We start from the raw sequence: 15,602 nt of genomic DNA, 5'->3' as shown, positions 1-15,602 counted from the left end.
TGTTCTGATCTCTTTCTATCATGAAGACATAGCATCATATTATAGTTTTTAAGATGGCCACTGCATACCATTATCAAGGTAGCCAGTTACATTCTCTTACACCTTTTTCATTTTGTGGGAACATTTCACTAATTTGCCACATTTTATTTTAATATCTATATGAGTTATGATCTGCACACCCCTGGAGAAAGAAATGGCAACCCACTCTAGTATTGTTGCCTGGAGAATCCCCATGGACAGAGGAGCCTGGTGGGCTATACTCCATGGGGTTGCAAAGAGTCGGACACAATTCAAAATTGTTTTCCCTCTTTATTTGTAGATAAGGAAATTTCTGAAATTAAAAAGAAACTTTTAAAAGCAAAGCTCACTGTAAATACATGACATTAAATCTAGCATTTGCTTCTACCAATTTCTTGTTTCCAGAAGTCTCTAGGGAAGAATTAGTATTTATTAGCTATTACAGAAAATAATTTTTTGAATATTTAAATAACACATATCACATTTATTTTGTGTATATCAAGTCTAAATTTAGAGAGTTAGAATGATCAGCATGCCATAAAATAGTAATTATCAAAAAATGTTCCCTGAGTCTAAAGTCAGTGAATTTTTCAATATATTTCAATCAGCTGATTTGGATTTGTCAATTTTAGTACAGATATAGGAGATTTATAGTCATATTGGTTTAAGGTGTGGCTCAACCACAGGAATTTATATTAAGAGGTAATGTATGAGTTTCCCTCACATTCTATTATTGTTGGAAAATATTTAAGAAGGAAATAACCAAAAGTGAATAATAATTTTATACTATACATTTTCAGAGTAGAATTAGGTAACTTGATGAGCAGAAAGTAGCAGACAAAATGTTTAATGTTAATTATAGCTACAAAATAAAGATACTTTGTGTTATTGCTTGGTAAGAATTTCATTCACTAAAGCTTTCCAAAATAGAATAATTCCCAGTAAAATGAGGTTTCGTGATATTGGAAGAAGCATACTGGGAAATTATTGTGTGAAAATATTAAAAGATAGACTTCAAAGTGGGCAGCTTGGAAATCAAACCATTCAGCTTAGAAATCAATTTAAGGAGATCTTGCTTAAATAGATTGATATGCCAAATCATCTCTCATTAAGGATAGGATAGTATATTCCCAGAAATTTGAGGTGATGTTCTTGGCTATCAATCATTAGGATCCCAAAGTAATTCATCTCTTACTTTGAATTAGTTTTATATTTCAGTGATGGAGAAATCTCTTTCTAAAGTTAAACCATTGTATTTTGGAGGCAGTTCTATAAAGATATGATCCAAGGGCATCTGCCATTTTTTTTTTTTTTTTCCTTGTAGCTTCCACTTTATGATCTTAATTCTGTCCTCTAAGTAAATAAAGGCTAATTTCAAACCCACACTCTCGGTATCAAAACTCATCAAAATTTGGAAATTCCAAGGATCCTGTAAAAGTCCTGATAATTTTAAGCCATTTTATTACAGTCCTTCCAAATTATTTCTTCTTCAGTTTGGATATCCTTAGATCTTTCAACTACTATTTTAAAATCTCTTTTCCATTTTGGATATACTACTCTGAATAGATCTCAGTTTTTCTCTAAGAAGAGTTGCTGCATCTGTAATTTAAACCTATATCCATGGATTTGCATGTTCTTAGAGAGAGACTATTTTCTTCCTATCATAAATTATCTAAGTCTACATAGAAAGTGTTAACATTTACCTGTTTATTTACCCACTCCCAAGTCCCCATCAGAAGCAGTCATAGGAATTACATTGGTAAGGAACAAGTAAGTTATCAGATAAGGTTAAGGGACTCAAACCATAAAGTAGTGGTAATAAATGACAGAAAGAAAGCACATGAAATATTAAGAACTATGAATTATAACTCAGGATACCCATGTTTTATTCTAAGCTCTGTCACAAAAGTATGTGACCTTGGGCAAGTCATTTAACTTTCCAGCCTCTATAAAATGAGGTTTAGAAAGATCAGTGATTCTTATTCAAATAAATACTGGTGAATCCCTGTGGGCAATGAAACATATTAATACTAAATGGAAGATGTTTGCATTAGTGCCTCTTCATGAAAGTGAAAGAGGAGAGTGAAAAAGTTGACTTAAAGCTCAACATTCAGAAAACGAAGATCATGGCATCTGGTCCCATCACTTCATGGGAAATAGATGGGGAAACAGGGGAAACAGTGTCAGACTTTATTTTCTGGGGCTCCAAAATCACTGCAGATGGTGACTGCAGCCATGAAATTAAAAGACGCTCACTCCTTGGGGGAAAGTTATGACCAACCTAGATAGCATACTGAAAAGCAGAGACATTACTTTGCCAACAAAGGTTCGTCTAGTCAAGGCTATGGTTTTTTCAGTGGTCATGTGTGGATGTGAGAGTTGGACTATAATGAAAGCTGAGTGCCGAAGAATTGATGCTTTTGAATTGTGGTGTTGGAGAAGACTCTTGAGAGTCCCTTGGATGGCAAGGAGATCCAACCAGTCCATTCTAAAGGAGATCAGCCTTGGGTGTTCTTTGGAAGGAATGATGCTAAAGCTGTAACTCCAGTACTTTGGCCACCTCATGCGAAGAGCTAACTCATTGGAAAAGACTCTGATGCTGGGAGGGATTGGGGGAAAGAGAAAAGGGGGATGACAGAGGATGAGATAGCTAGATGGATGGCATTACAGACTTGATGGATGTGAGTTTGAGTGAACTCCGGGAGTTGGTGATGGACAGGGAAGCCTGGCGTGCTGTGATTCATGGGGTCGCAAAGAGTCAGACATGACTGAGCAACTGAACTGAACTGAACAGAACTGAGAGCACTGCGATGGGAAATACTGGATTGGATAATCTTTAAACCCTTAACAATCCTGGCTTTTATTTAGAATTTTCTTTTCCAGATTCCTCATCAAACATTTTTAACCTACATTTCCCTGAACACCAGTATCTGGTGATAGATTAGTATGTATTTTTCATATATTGATTTCAGTTAAAAAATAATTTTGTTATGCTTCACATGTCTACCCACCTCTTGGAATTTAAATGATAAGGAAACCTCATCGCTACTATTCTCAGTGGTGGTGTGCTCACACAGTTGTTTACATAACGTCATCACACAGGACACCATGTGTTTTGACTTCATCCTTTCTGTGTAGTCAGACCAATCAAGATGGCTGTTCACCAGCTCTCTTGCTCCATCCGCTGCCCGACCAGTGCCTACTTCAGCTAAATGCTAAGCACAAGACGGACTTTTCTGCATAATTGCCCCAGACCCAGGCTGGTGCTTATTCTAATCAAAGGGGCAGTGAGCTGCCCCAGCCTCTGCTGGTTTCCCTGGTAACTAAAGAGCTCACGTGACATTAATTCCCCTCTAACTGGTAACCTCCCCCTACCCACTGACCCAGGGAGTGAAGGTGACTACTGCATCCTGCCTGCAGTCCACAGCGCACAGTCGGGTGTCGCTCTAGGACTCTGTTTCAGATGTGTGAGAGTGAAAGTCGTTCAGTCGTGTCTGACTCTCTGCAACCCATGGACTATACAGTCCACCCCAGGCCAGAATACTGGAGTGGGTAGCCTTTCCCTTCGCCAGGGGTTCTTCCCAACCCAGGGATCGAACTCAGGTCTCCCGCATTACAGGAAGATTTTTTACCAGCTGAGCCACCAGGGAAGCCCAAGAATACTGGAGTGGGTAACCTATCCCTTCTCCAGCGGATCTTCCTGACCCAGGAATCCAACCAAGTTCTCCCTCATTGCAGGCGGATTCTTTACCAACTGAGCTATCAGGGAAACTTAAGATGTGTAAGTTCCCCCATTATTTAAACCATTGATGTCTGTGTTGCTGACTCTGAGGCTCTTTTTCAGTCTCAAATCGGGGCCAGTACAGGCCTTGTAGGTCTGCAGGGTGCAGCCTAACAATTGGCGTAGCAGTCAGGACGCCAAGGGAAGCCCCACGAGTGTAGAGAGGTGGGGAAATACAGGCTGGGAATGGAAAATTGCAGGTTCTGTCCGCTAGTGAGTGGGGCCCCAAAGTTTTAGGGGTGATCCCGAAAGTTGTGGGGGAAATCCTGGGATGGCTATCTACAAGTGTGGGAAGTCTGGGGTGCCCTGTGGTGGCTGGCCTTGGTTAACGGAGGCTGCCAGGAGACCTGGAGAACAGTGGCTTCTAATGGCTCTGCTATTGTGTCAAAGAGAGCCTTCTGTTAAGTGGTTAAGCTAGCTTTCTAGAAGGAATTGGTATTTCTTTTGTGCCTTTGAGATGTGAATGAGCTGGCTTCTCTGGAACTTTAATCTGTGATTTCTAAGAGTAAAGGAGGAAAAAAAAAAAGGAGCTTTTAAATAAACTTTATAGAAACAATTATGTCTGTCTAAAAGAGTCTGTCCAGATTTTGGTAACTTGAAGTTAAATGAAGAGAATTCATGACTATCTGGATCATTTCAAATAGGATACAGTACTGAAATATTGAGGCTTCCTTGATGGCTCAGTGGTAAAGCATCCACCTGTAATGCAGAAGACAAAGGATTGGGAAGTTCCCCTGGAGAAGGAAATGGCAATGCACTTCTTGCTTGAAGAATGCCATGGACATAGGAGCCTGAAGGGCTACAGTCCATGGGGCTGAAAAGAGTCATGTTTGAGAACTAAGACTGAGAACTAAGCTCACACACATGTTGAAATATTAATTGCTGAGCGGGGTCTCACTTTACCTGCCTATGCCTGCTTAGGACAGAACAAGCCTGAAGCATTATGTTTTTCAATCAGGAAATGCACAACTACTTGCTCCTTGGTTTTTGCCTAGGATTAAGGTTTTCAAGAGGTAGGATTTTAATACATCATAGTTCTTGTAACCAATTGTTATTGTTGTTTTTAATCAATTATGTTGTGATCCGATGTTTAACCATGCCTTTTTAAGTCTTTCTGTCATTGAAAGAAAGCTATTGTACTCAGGGGCTTCCCTGGTAGCTGAGCCAGTAAAGAATCCGCCAGCAATGCAGGAGACCCCTGTTCAATTTCTGGGTTGGGAAGATCCCCTGGAGGAGGGCATGGCAACCCACTCCAGTATTCTTGCCTGGACAATCCCCATGGACCGAGGAGCCTGGTGAACTACAGTCCATAGGGTCACAAAGATTCTGGCATGACTAAGCAACTAAGCACAGCACAGCATTGAACTCAGAGGCTTTTACAAAAGAGCTTCATCTATAAGAAGATTCTTAGAAAGGACATTCTGACAATAACAAAGTTAACACAAGGATTAGTTACTGAGTGAACCAGTGACTATGGTTGTCATCTTTATGGGTTTTTTTCTGAAATGCGACTGGTTTTGATCTGGGTTCTCCAGGTATAGAGAAGCCCATCCTCTTAAGTTGGTTTCGATTTATAGCAGTTTGGTAAACTCTACCTGTGAATAGAATTGAAGCATTTTCTTTTGCTTTCTCTCTGGTCCCTCTAGAAATTGGAGACTCTTGGGTTCTGAGCAACTTTATCAGGGGATTGGAAAAGACTGTCTCCTGGCATATGCCGGCATCTCAATATTTTGGGGACTTCTAGAAGAGAAAAACCACCAAGGTAGAGCCTTATGGAATGCCTTTGGCCTGGCTTTCCTGGCCTTGAGGCCTTTCGGGTATTCAGTCTGAGACCCCTGAGGACTTACCCCTCAGCTAGTTTGGAGGCATGTACATGGTCAATCCACTGGACCTGTTTTGCAAGCAAATTAGTTTTGATTGGCTGTGTTTGGTGGATTCAAGAGAATAATATTATGTTTCGATGGGTGTTAAATTCTAGTTCATTAATTGAGGTCTATATGTATTTGTTAGCGATACTTTTGTCCAGGAAAAGAAAATTATCTAGTGAAGTTATCACAGAGTGTAACTACTCATGGTATGTGACATTGCTTGCTTTAAGTTGCAACTAAAAGCGCATGTACAATGCTTGGGTGACAATTGGGTATAAGTGATAAAATGTGTGGCCTATAGTGTATCGCCCTTTACCATATCTGTCAGTAAACATAACTGACTGCCACTGAGCCCCCTGGGCTCTGCTGTGTGGAGTGGAATAGGCTGGCTTCCCAGTACACAAGTCCAGCTCATGGAATTAACTTTTTTTGTCTGTTTGCTTGGAAAGACCTAATGGGTCCAACCCTAAAGGCACCCAACATAACGTGGGGCGGCAGACCTGTACTGTGACTGCTGACTCCTGGCTAGGCCACCGGAGTGCTTCTTTTAAAGCCAAGCCTCCCTCACCCAGCGGGAGTAGCACTGGGTTTGTGAAAACCTGGAGTGGCCTTACCTTCCTTAAAAGAGACAGGGCACTGCTGCTATTGATTCCCTTCCCACTGACCCAGCAAGTGCTTGGCTCTAAAATTTGCCCACATCCTGGCAAATAACTGTTCTGAGCAAACTACGTGTCTTACCCTTGATACCCTTTGGCTGCTGTTCTCTGTGTCTGTGGTATCTGGTTGCAGTGCCCCCTTTCACCTGACCCCAGAGGTATGGAGGAGGGGCGGACCGAAGTTGTCAGGGTTGTGCAGGGTATGTAGGGGTGGGGTGTATGATCAGGCCACTCAACATGGCTGTCCTCAGCTTCTCTGTATGTTTCCTGCCTGACCAGCACCTGCTTCACCTAAACCCCAAGTGCATGACTGGTCTTCCTACATATTTGCCCCAGGCCCCAGCCGGTGATATGTGTGGGCTCAGTAGTTCAGTCGTGTCTGACTTTTTGTGGCCCCATGCAGCCCACCAGGCTCTTCTGTCCATGGAATTCTCCAGTCTAGAATACTGGAGTGGGTTTCCATTTCCTCCTCCAGGGGAATCCTCTAAACCCAGGGATCGAACCTGTGTCTCCTGAGTCTCCGGCACGGGCAGGTGGATTCTTTACCACTAGCACCGCCTGGGAAGACCCCAGCTGGTGATTGTTTTTATCAAACGGGCAGTGAGAAGCATGACCTTCTGCTGGTTCCTCTGGTAACTAGTGAGCCCACCTGACATCAATTCCCTGTAACTGGGTAATCTCCCCTGCCTGCAGGGAGTGCAGATGGGCATCCTGTCCCACCCACTGCCCATAGCATACAGTGGGGCATCGCTCTAGGACCCCACTCAGATGTGTAAGCTCCCCCCATCCACTAAAGCAGCAGTCCCCAAACTTTTTGGCACCAGGGACCTGTTTCATGGAAGACAATTTCTTCATGGGTGGGGGTGAGGGAAGGTTTCAGGATGATTCAAGCACATTTTATATATTGTGCCCTTTGTTTCTAACATAAAGCTACTGCTGATCTGACAGGAGGTACAAGGTTCCCAACCCAGAGCTTGGGGACCCTGCAGTAAATGACTAATGTCTCTGTTGCTAAATCTGGGTAAGTGCAGCCTTGTAGGCCTGTGGGGGTACAGCCCAACAACTGTATTACCAAACCACTGAGAATAAAATGATGGTAGTGCATACATTAATCTAAGTAAACAGTTTCAGTGCTTCCAGTGTTGGAAGACTTAAAAAGAAGATTAAAAAAAAATAAAACATATTCTCTGTATTTACACAGTGGAATAATGTGTCTGGGGTGTCTGGAATAACTATAGACACAGACAAAAATACAAAAGAGAGTACTAAGGAGTGTGTGCTAAGTGTCCGATGATTGAGGGGTAGATCAATAAATCCAGAGATAGATTTTAAAGATATAGTGATTTTTCAACTGAAAAATAAGTGGTTTAGAAAAATTTCACATGTACTGTCAGTGTTCAGTCACTCAGTGACTCTTTAAAGCCCAATTGACTGCAGTTCATCAGGCTTTTCTGTCCTTCACTATCTCCTGGAGTTTGCCCAAATTCATGTCCACTGAGTTACGATCCCATCCAGACATCTCATCTTCTGTTGCCCCCTTCTCCTTCTGCCCTTAGTCTTTCCCAGCATCAAGGTCTTTTCGAATGAGTGGGACCTTTGCATCAAGGGGCGAAAGTATTGGAGCTTCAGCATCAGTCCTTCCAATGAATATTCAGGGTTGATTTCCTTTAGGATTGACTGGTTTGATCTATTTGCTGCCAAAAAGACTCTCAAACGTCTTCTCCGCCACCGCAGTTCAAAAGCATCAATTCTTTGATGCTCACCTTTCTTTATGGTCTAACTCTCCTATCCATACACAACTACTGGAAAAACTATAGCTTTGACTATATGGGCCTTTGTTGGCACAGTGATGTCTCTGCTTGTTAATACACTGTCTAGGTTTAAGCATCTTTTAATTCCATGTATGATAATAGTTAAACCATGTAAGAATGGTTAAGAGAGTCATTGTGAAAGCATTCCAGGTGGAAAAAAAAAATTATAAAAGAAAAAAAACTCATGGATTGTTTTGTTATTAGATTCTGGGGTTTTTGTTTGGGTTTTTTTGTTTGTTTTTCCTTTTTTTTTTTTTTTTCATCCAGAGGCTTCCTCTGGGCTTTGCTGCTGCTGCTGCTAAGTGGCATGAGTTGTGTCCGCCTCTGTGTGACCCCATAGACGGCAGCCCACCAGGCTCCTCTGTCCCTGGGGTTCTCCAGGCAAGAATACTGGAGTGGGTTGCCATTTCCTTCTCCTCCTCTGGGCTTTAAGCACTCTCATTCTCCTGAAGTCAAATGTTTTATATTCACATTACAGAGTCTCTTACAGGCAGAAGAGACTGTATAAGGTAGCAAGGTGTGTTGGTCCTTAGGAACAAAATAGTTGTGAAAGGCCTTATAAATAGATCTTATAAAGTTACATAGGAGAGTCTGTCTCTTCTACAAAATAAACTTTTCACTGAAACCTCCAAGTTGGGTTCCTCATTCTTCTAAATCTTCCTAACTTCAAATTTAGGGCTTAATTTCATTGTATTATTTCCCCTACTTCCCTAATCTTGTCATTTCTCCCCCTCAGGGACATTTTAGACTAACTGATGAATCAGTAAACCTTTGCTTCTGCTTTCTCCATGATCCAGGGAATGTTGACAATTTGCAATAGTGTTCTTTACAGCATTGGACTTTACTTTCACCATCAGGCACATCCACAAGTGAGTTTTGTTTCTGTTTGGCCCAGCCACTTCATTCTTTCTAGAGCTATTACTAATTGCCCTCTTCTCTGCCCCAGTACATGTTGGACACCTTCTGACCTGGGGGGCTTATCTTCCAGTGTCATATATTTTTGCCTTTTCATGCTGTTTATGCAGGTAACTCATGGCAGGAATACTGGAGTGGTTTACCATTCTTTTCTCCAATGGACCATGTTTTGTCAGAACTCGTCACTATGACCTGTCCATCTTGGGTAGCCCTACACAGCATGGATCGTGGCTTCACTGAGTTATGCAAGACTGTTCCCCATGTCAAAGCTGTACAGACAACATTTGATCTGTGTTTTCCCAGTCTCTCTTCTTGAATTATAGAAATGATTAGCCAAAACATAGTGGACATTTTCACTTGCTATATGCAAACAAATCAAATTTAGAATATCTAAAATAGAGCCATCATCATACCTTCCAAGCTTCTTCTCTTTTAGTTCTAGGTATCTCGTAAAACAGTAACAACCAATACTCATTTTCTCAAGCCAGAAATCTGAGAGTTGTTTTGTTGCCTCCTACTGCTAATTATCATTAAGTCATATTTGCTTTACCCCTTTCTGTAAACCACTTTCCATTCCACTGCTACTCTGCTGGTCCATAACACAATCATCTATTTTCTGGATGATTGCAAATTGGTTCCTCCTGGTTAATCTCCAGTCTACTCTTTCTATTTATAATGTGTTCTTCAAACGGCACCTTGACTTACATTTTTTAAATGAATATATGATTATGTCCTTTCTCCTTACCAAGTTCTTTAGAAGCTTCCCATTCTCTTCTGGCTAAAAGTAAAAAGTCCTGAATACTGCTTGCAATGCCCTGTGTGATTTGTTCTCTGCTCACTATTCTATTTTTATCTCCTGTCAGGTAGAAAATGGCCTCACACATTTATGATCGATTTTGAAATAAATGCATGTTCCCAGCTAGAGCGAGTTCAGTAATTTTATTTGAAGGAATTTTGCTCATTCCTGGAATGAATACTTTTTAACTTTTAGTCATTGAAAATGAGTTCGGCAAAGATAGCTAAGGAATGACTTCATTTCTAAAACATCACCTCAGCATGACATTTCTCTAAGATGGAATATAATAATTTATTCCACTTATGACAAATGTTTTTTTAAAGATATTCATCACCGTAAAGGACATTCTAAATGGGTCCTTGTTTTGAAGAATGCTATTTAGCTTCAGACTCTTTACTTAATCCATATTTAAAAGGAGCTCAAAACATGAACTCAAATACAATTCAATCACCAAAAAAAGGGAATTGGACAAAATTGGTTAATTGGTTAATATATGCTTGGAAATTTGTTTAGGTAGAAAAAATGTCCCACGTACTCAGTGTAAATTTAGAAATGAATGCATAGTCCTGACATGTAAGAAGAAATTAAAAAAAAAAAAAAACAACTTAAGTTTTGTAAATGTAAGGCATTAACATAGATGGATTAATTTAATTCCAATAATTATGCACTTACTAACTTCTTTAATATTTACTTCTTTGTGGAAAAGTTATTTTATTATTTTACCTACAGTATTTAAACTATCATATAAGGCATTTGCTAATAATATGCAATAGTATGTAAACTAAGAAGTGTACATCAAGAACTTTATTTTTTAATTTTTAATTCTTTTTAAAACGTTTTTATTTTATATTTCAGTATGGTTAATTAACAATGTTGTGTTAATCTCAGGTGTACAGCAAAGTGATTTAATTATACATATATTATATATCTATTCTTTTTCAAATTCTTACCCCTTTTAGGTTATTACAGAATATTGAGCAGAGTTCCCTGTGCTATACAGTAGGTCCTTGTTGGCTATTTGTTTTATATATTTTTAAAATTAATTTTATTGGTGTATTATGGCATCTAGTCTCATAACTCCATGGCAAATAGAAGAGAAAAAAGGATAAACTGACAGATTTTATTTCCTTGGCCTCCAAAATCACTACAGACAGTGACTGCAGCCACAAAATTAAAAGATGTTTGTTTTTTGGAAGGAAAGCTATGGCAAACTTAGGGTATTAAAAAGCAGAGCCTTCATTTTGCTGACAAAGGTCTATATAGTCACAGCTATAGTTTTCCAGTCATCATGTATGCATGTGAAAGTTGGACCATAAAGAAGCCTGAGCACTTAAGAATTGATGCCAAAGAACTGGTGCTGGAGAAGACTCTTGAAAGTCCTTGGGACTGCAAAGAGATCAAATCAGTAAATCCTAAAGGAAATCAACTTCATCATCAGTGATGATGAAGCTCCAATAACTTGGCCACCTGATGCAAAGCATTGACTGATTGGAGAATACTCTGATTCTGGGAAAGATTGAGGACCGGAGGCGAAGCGGGTAATAGAGGATGAGATGGTTGGATGGTATCACTGACTCATAGCATCAATGGACATGAGTTTGAGCAAACTCTGGGAGATAGTGAAGGACAGGGAAACCTGGATCTCTACAGCCCATGGGGTCCCAAAGAGTCGGACACAACTTGGCAACTGAACAACCATTGGAGTATAGTTGATTTACAGTAGTGTGTTAGCTTCTGCTGTACAACAAGGTGAATCACTTACACATATACCCTACCCACTCTTTTAGATTCTTTTCCTATATAAACCTTTACAGAATATTAAGTCATGTTCCTTGTTCTGTACAGATGGTTCTTATTAGTAATCTATTGTATGTATAGCAGTGCATGTTTCAATCCCAGTCTCCTAATTTACCCATTCTCCTCCTTCCTCCTTATGTGTGTTAGTCACTCAGTTGTGTCTGACTCTTTGCAACCCCATGGAGTGTGGCCCACCAGCCTCCTCCATCCATGGGATTTTCCAGGCAAGAATACTGGGGTGGGATACCATTTCCTTCTCCAGGGGATATTCTTGACCCAGGGATTGAACCTGAGTCTCCTGCATTGCAGGCAGACTTTACCATCTGTGCAACCAGGGAAGCCCTTCCTCCTTATAATCATAAGTTTGTTTGTTTGTTTTTTTCTACATTTGTCACTGTTTTTTCCATAAATGAGTTCATTTGTACAATTTTTTTAGATTTCACATGTAAGTGATATCATATATTTATTCTTCTCTATCTCACTTCACTCATTATGACAATCTCTGGGTCTATCCATGTCCCTACAAAGGGCAGTATTTCCTCCTTTTCCATGACTTAGTAATACTCCATTGTATATATGTACCACATCTTTTTTTATCCATTCCTCTGTTGATGGACATTTAGGTTGCTTCCATGTCCTGGCTATTGCAAATAGTACTGCACTAGGGTGCATGTATCTTTTCAAATTATGGTTTTCTCTGGCTATATTCCCAGGATTGGGATTGTAGTACCATATGGGAGCTCTTTTTTCAGTTTTTTAAGGAACCTCAGTAATGTACTCCATAGTGGCTATACCACTGTGACATATGATATGACCTAACTTGTGTATTAAAAATATCATAGTGGCTGTACCAATTTGCATCCCCACCAACATTGTAGGAAGGCTCACTTTTCTTCACTTCCTCTCCAGCATTTCTTATTTGCTGGAGAATCAAAAAAAAACAAAAAGCAAAAAAAAATTTTTGATGATCACTATTCTGACTGATGTGAAATGATACCTCATTGTAGTTTTAATTTGCATTTCTCTAATAATTTGTGGAGTTGGGAGTCTTTTTATGTGGCTTTAGTCATCTATATATCTTCTTTGGAGAAATGTCTATTCAGATCTTCCAATGTTTTAAAGGAATTTGGTTGTTGTTGTTACTGAACTGCATGAGCTATTTATATATTTTGGAGATGAATACCTTGTCAGTTGGTTGCATTGTTGCAAATATTTTCTCCCATTCTGTGGGCTGTCTTTTCATTTTATTTATGACTTCCTTTGCTCTGCAAAAGTTTTTAAGTATAATTAGGTCCCATTGGTTTATTTTTGTTTCATTTTCATTACTCTAGGAGGTGAATCAATAAAGATCTTGCTAAAATTTATGTGAGAGGGCTTCTTTCTATGTTTTCCTCTAAGTGTTTTATAGTACCTAGTCCTATGTTTTGGTCTTTAATTCACTGTTTATTTTTGTGTGTGGTGTTCAAGCTTCCATTGTGGCTCAGCTGGTAAAGAATCTGCCTGCAATGCAGGAGATATGGGTTCGATCTCTAGGTTGGAAAGATCCCCTGAGAAGGGAAAGGCTACCCACTCCAGTATTCTAGCTTAGAGAATTCCATTGACTGTATAGTCCACAGGATTGCAAAGAGTTAGATACGACTGAGTGAATTTCACATGGTGTTCTAATTGAATTCTTTATATGTAGCTGTCCAATTTTCCTAGCACCACCACTTACTGAAGGCAGTGTCATTTCTCCACTGTATATTCTTTCCTCCTTTTTATAGATTAGGTGACCATAGGTTCATGGATTTACCTCTGGGCTTTCTATCCTATTCTGTTGATCTAGATTTCTTCTTTTTGTGCCAGTACCATACAGTTGTGATTACTGTAGCTTTATAGTACAGTCTGAAGTCAGAGCAAGTGATTCCTTTAATTAAGAAAAAAAAAACTCTAAAAAATTAAGGAAAGATATCAAAAAGAGATAAGTCATAAGTGCTTAGAGGAAATTAAAATCATATTCACCATAGGTGGTGCATGGGCTTCCCTGGTGGCTCAGACAATGAGGCATCTGCCTGCAATGTGGGAGACCTGGGTTTAATCCCTGGGTTGGGAAGATCCCCTGTAGGAGGGGATGGAAACCCACTCAGTTTTTTGTGCCTGGAGAATCCTTAAGGACAGAGGAGCCTGGCAGGCTGCAGTCCATGGGGTTGCAAAGAGTCAGACACAACTGAGTGACTCAGCACACAGCACATAGGTGGTGCATAGTTTCAGGAGAGTAGATGTTATGGGGGACATTTGTTTCAAGACAGTGGTAGCTATGTGGACAAAAAAGCCATATAATTGATTTCTGTAATGAATGGAACTTTTGTTGTTGTTCAGTCTCCCAGTCACGTCCAACTCCTTGAGACCCCATGGACTACAGCACACCAGGCTTCCCTATCCCTCACCATCTCCTAGAGTTTGCCCAAGTTCATATTCATTGCATCGGTGATGATGTCCAGGCATCTCATCCTCTGACACCTCTTCACCTTCTGCCCTCAATCTTTCCCAGCATTGGGGACTTTTCCAATGAGTTGTCTATTCATGTCTGATGATCTAAACACTGAAACTTCACCTTTAGCATCAGTCCTTGCAGTCAGTATTCAGGGTTGATCTCCCTTAAGATGGACTGGTTTAATCTCCTTGCTGTCCAAGGGAATTTCAGGAGTCTTCTCCAGCACCACGGTTCGAAGGCATCAATTCTTTGGCATTCTGTCTTATTTACAGTCCAGCCATCACAACCATACATGACCACTGGGAAAACCATAGCCTTGCTATACAGACTCTTGTCAGCAAAATAGTGTCTGTTTTTTCAACGCACTGTCTAGATTTGTCATCGCTTTCCTGCCAAGAAGCAAGCATCTTCTAATTTCATGGCTGCAGTCACCGTCCATAGTGACTTTGACACCCAAGAAGAGGAAATCTGTCACTGTTTTCACCTTTTCCCCCTCTATTTGCATGCAGTAATGGGGCCGGATCGCCATGATCTTAGGTTTTTATTTTTTTTTTACTCTTAAAAGTGTTCTGGTTTTCTTTTTTTTTTTTTTAATTTTATTTTATTTTTAAACTTTACATAATGGTATTAATATTAAGTCTTAAGCCGGAACTTTCACTCTCCTCCTTTACCCTCATCAAGAGTCTCTTTAGTTCCTCTTTGCTGTCTGTCATTAGAGTGGTATCATCCACATATCTGAGGTTGTTGATGTCTTTCCGCATTGACGTATGGAAGTAGGCCTTTCCAAATGACGACTTTCCAGGCTAACAGCTAAAGGAGGATGATGAAATGAATGTGAAGTTTTGGTTTAGAAAATATGGAAAAGCTCCTAATTAGAACTCATATATTGTATGAGCCTTTTGACCTGTCTCCACTTGGATCAGCTATATGTCTAACTGGATAAAACTCCAGCAGTTCTCTCCCATATGAAATGGTTTATAGATGGATGCCTCTTGCTAAGGAAGGAGAAACAAAGGAGAAACAATCAGTCCTTGATTTTCATCCTTGGAATTAATCTTATGTTTAAATAAAAATTTCTCTTCTTTTGAACTATCATTATGTCTCATATCTGTTCATGGCAATCAAAATAAGTAATACTTATGATTATTTCAAATATTTGATTTCTTTAGTGTCTTTGTGAAATAGATTTTCTTTGGAAGTTTTCACTAAATAAAGTGTATGTGATTCCAAAGTTTAAGAAAGCAGTATGTTTGAATTGCAAAGTCAATATTTCCTCCAATTATTTAATCAAGAAAAATGCCTGTAAATTACTTTTGAGTAATAAGCCATTTGTTTTTTTAGTGTCCTTAATGTATGTTTGTGTTTTTTTTAATGCATTTGCTAATTTTAGGTTTTTATTTTAATGGCAAAAATAAATGGTTTAATTAAAATGTTAAATTCTTTTTAACTGTCTCTAATTTTTTTCTCATTGTTATAAAATATATCCT

Source organism: Bos mutus, chromosome 16 (assembly GCF_027580195.1).
Source record: "Bos mutus isolate GX-2022 chromosome 16, NWIPB_WYAK_1.1, whole genome shotgun sequence".
Taxonomy (NCBI): Eukaryota; Metazoa; Chordata; class Mammalia; order Artiodactyla; family Bovidae; genus Bos; species Bos mutus.
Note: the sequence above shows the minus strand (reverse complement) of the source record.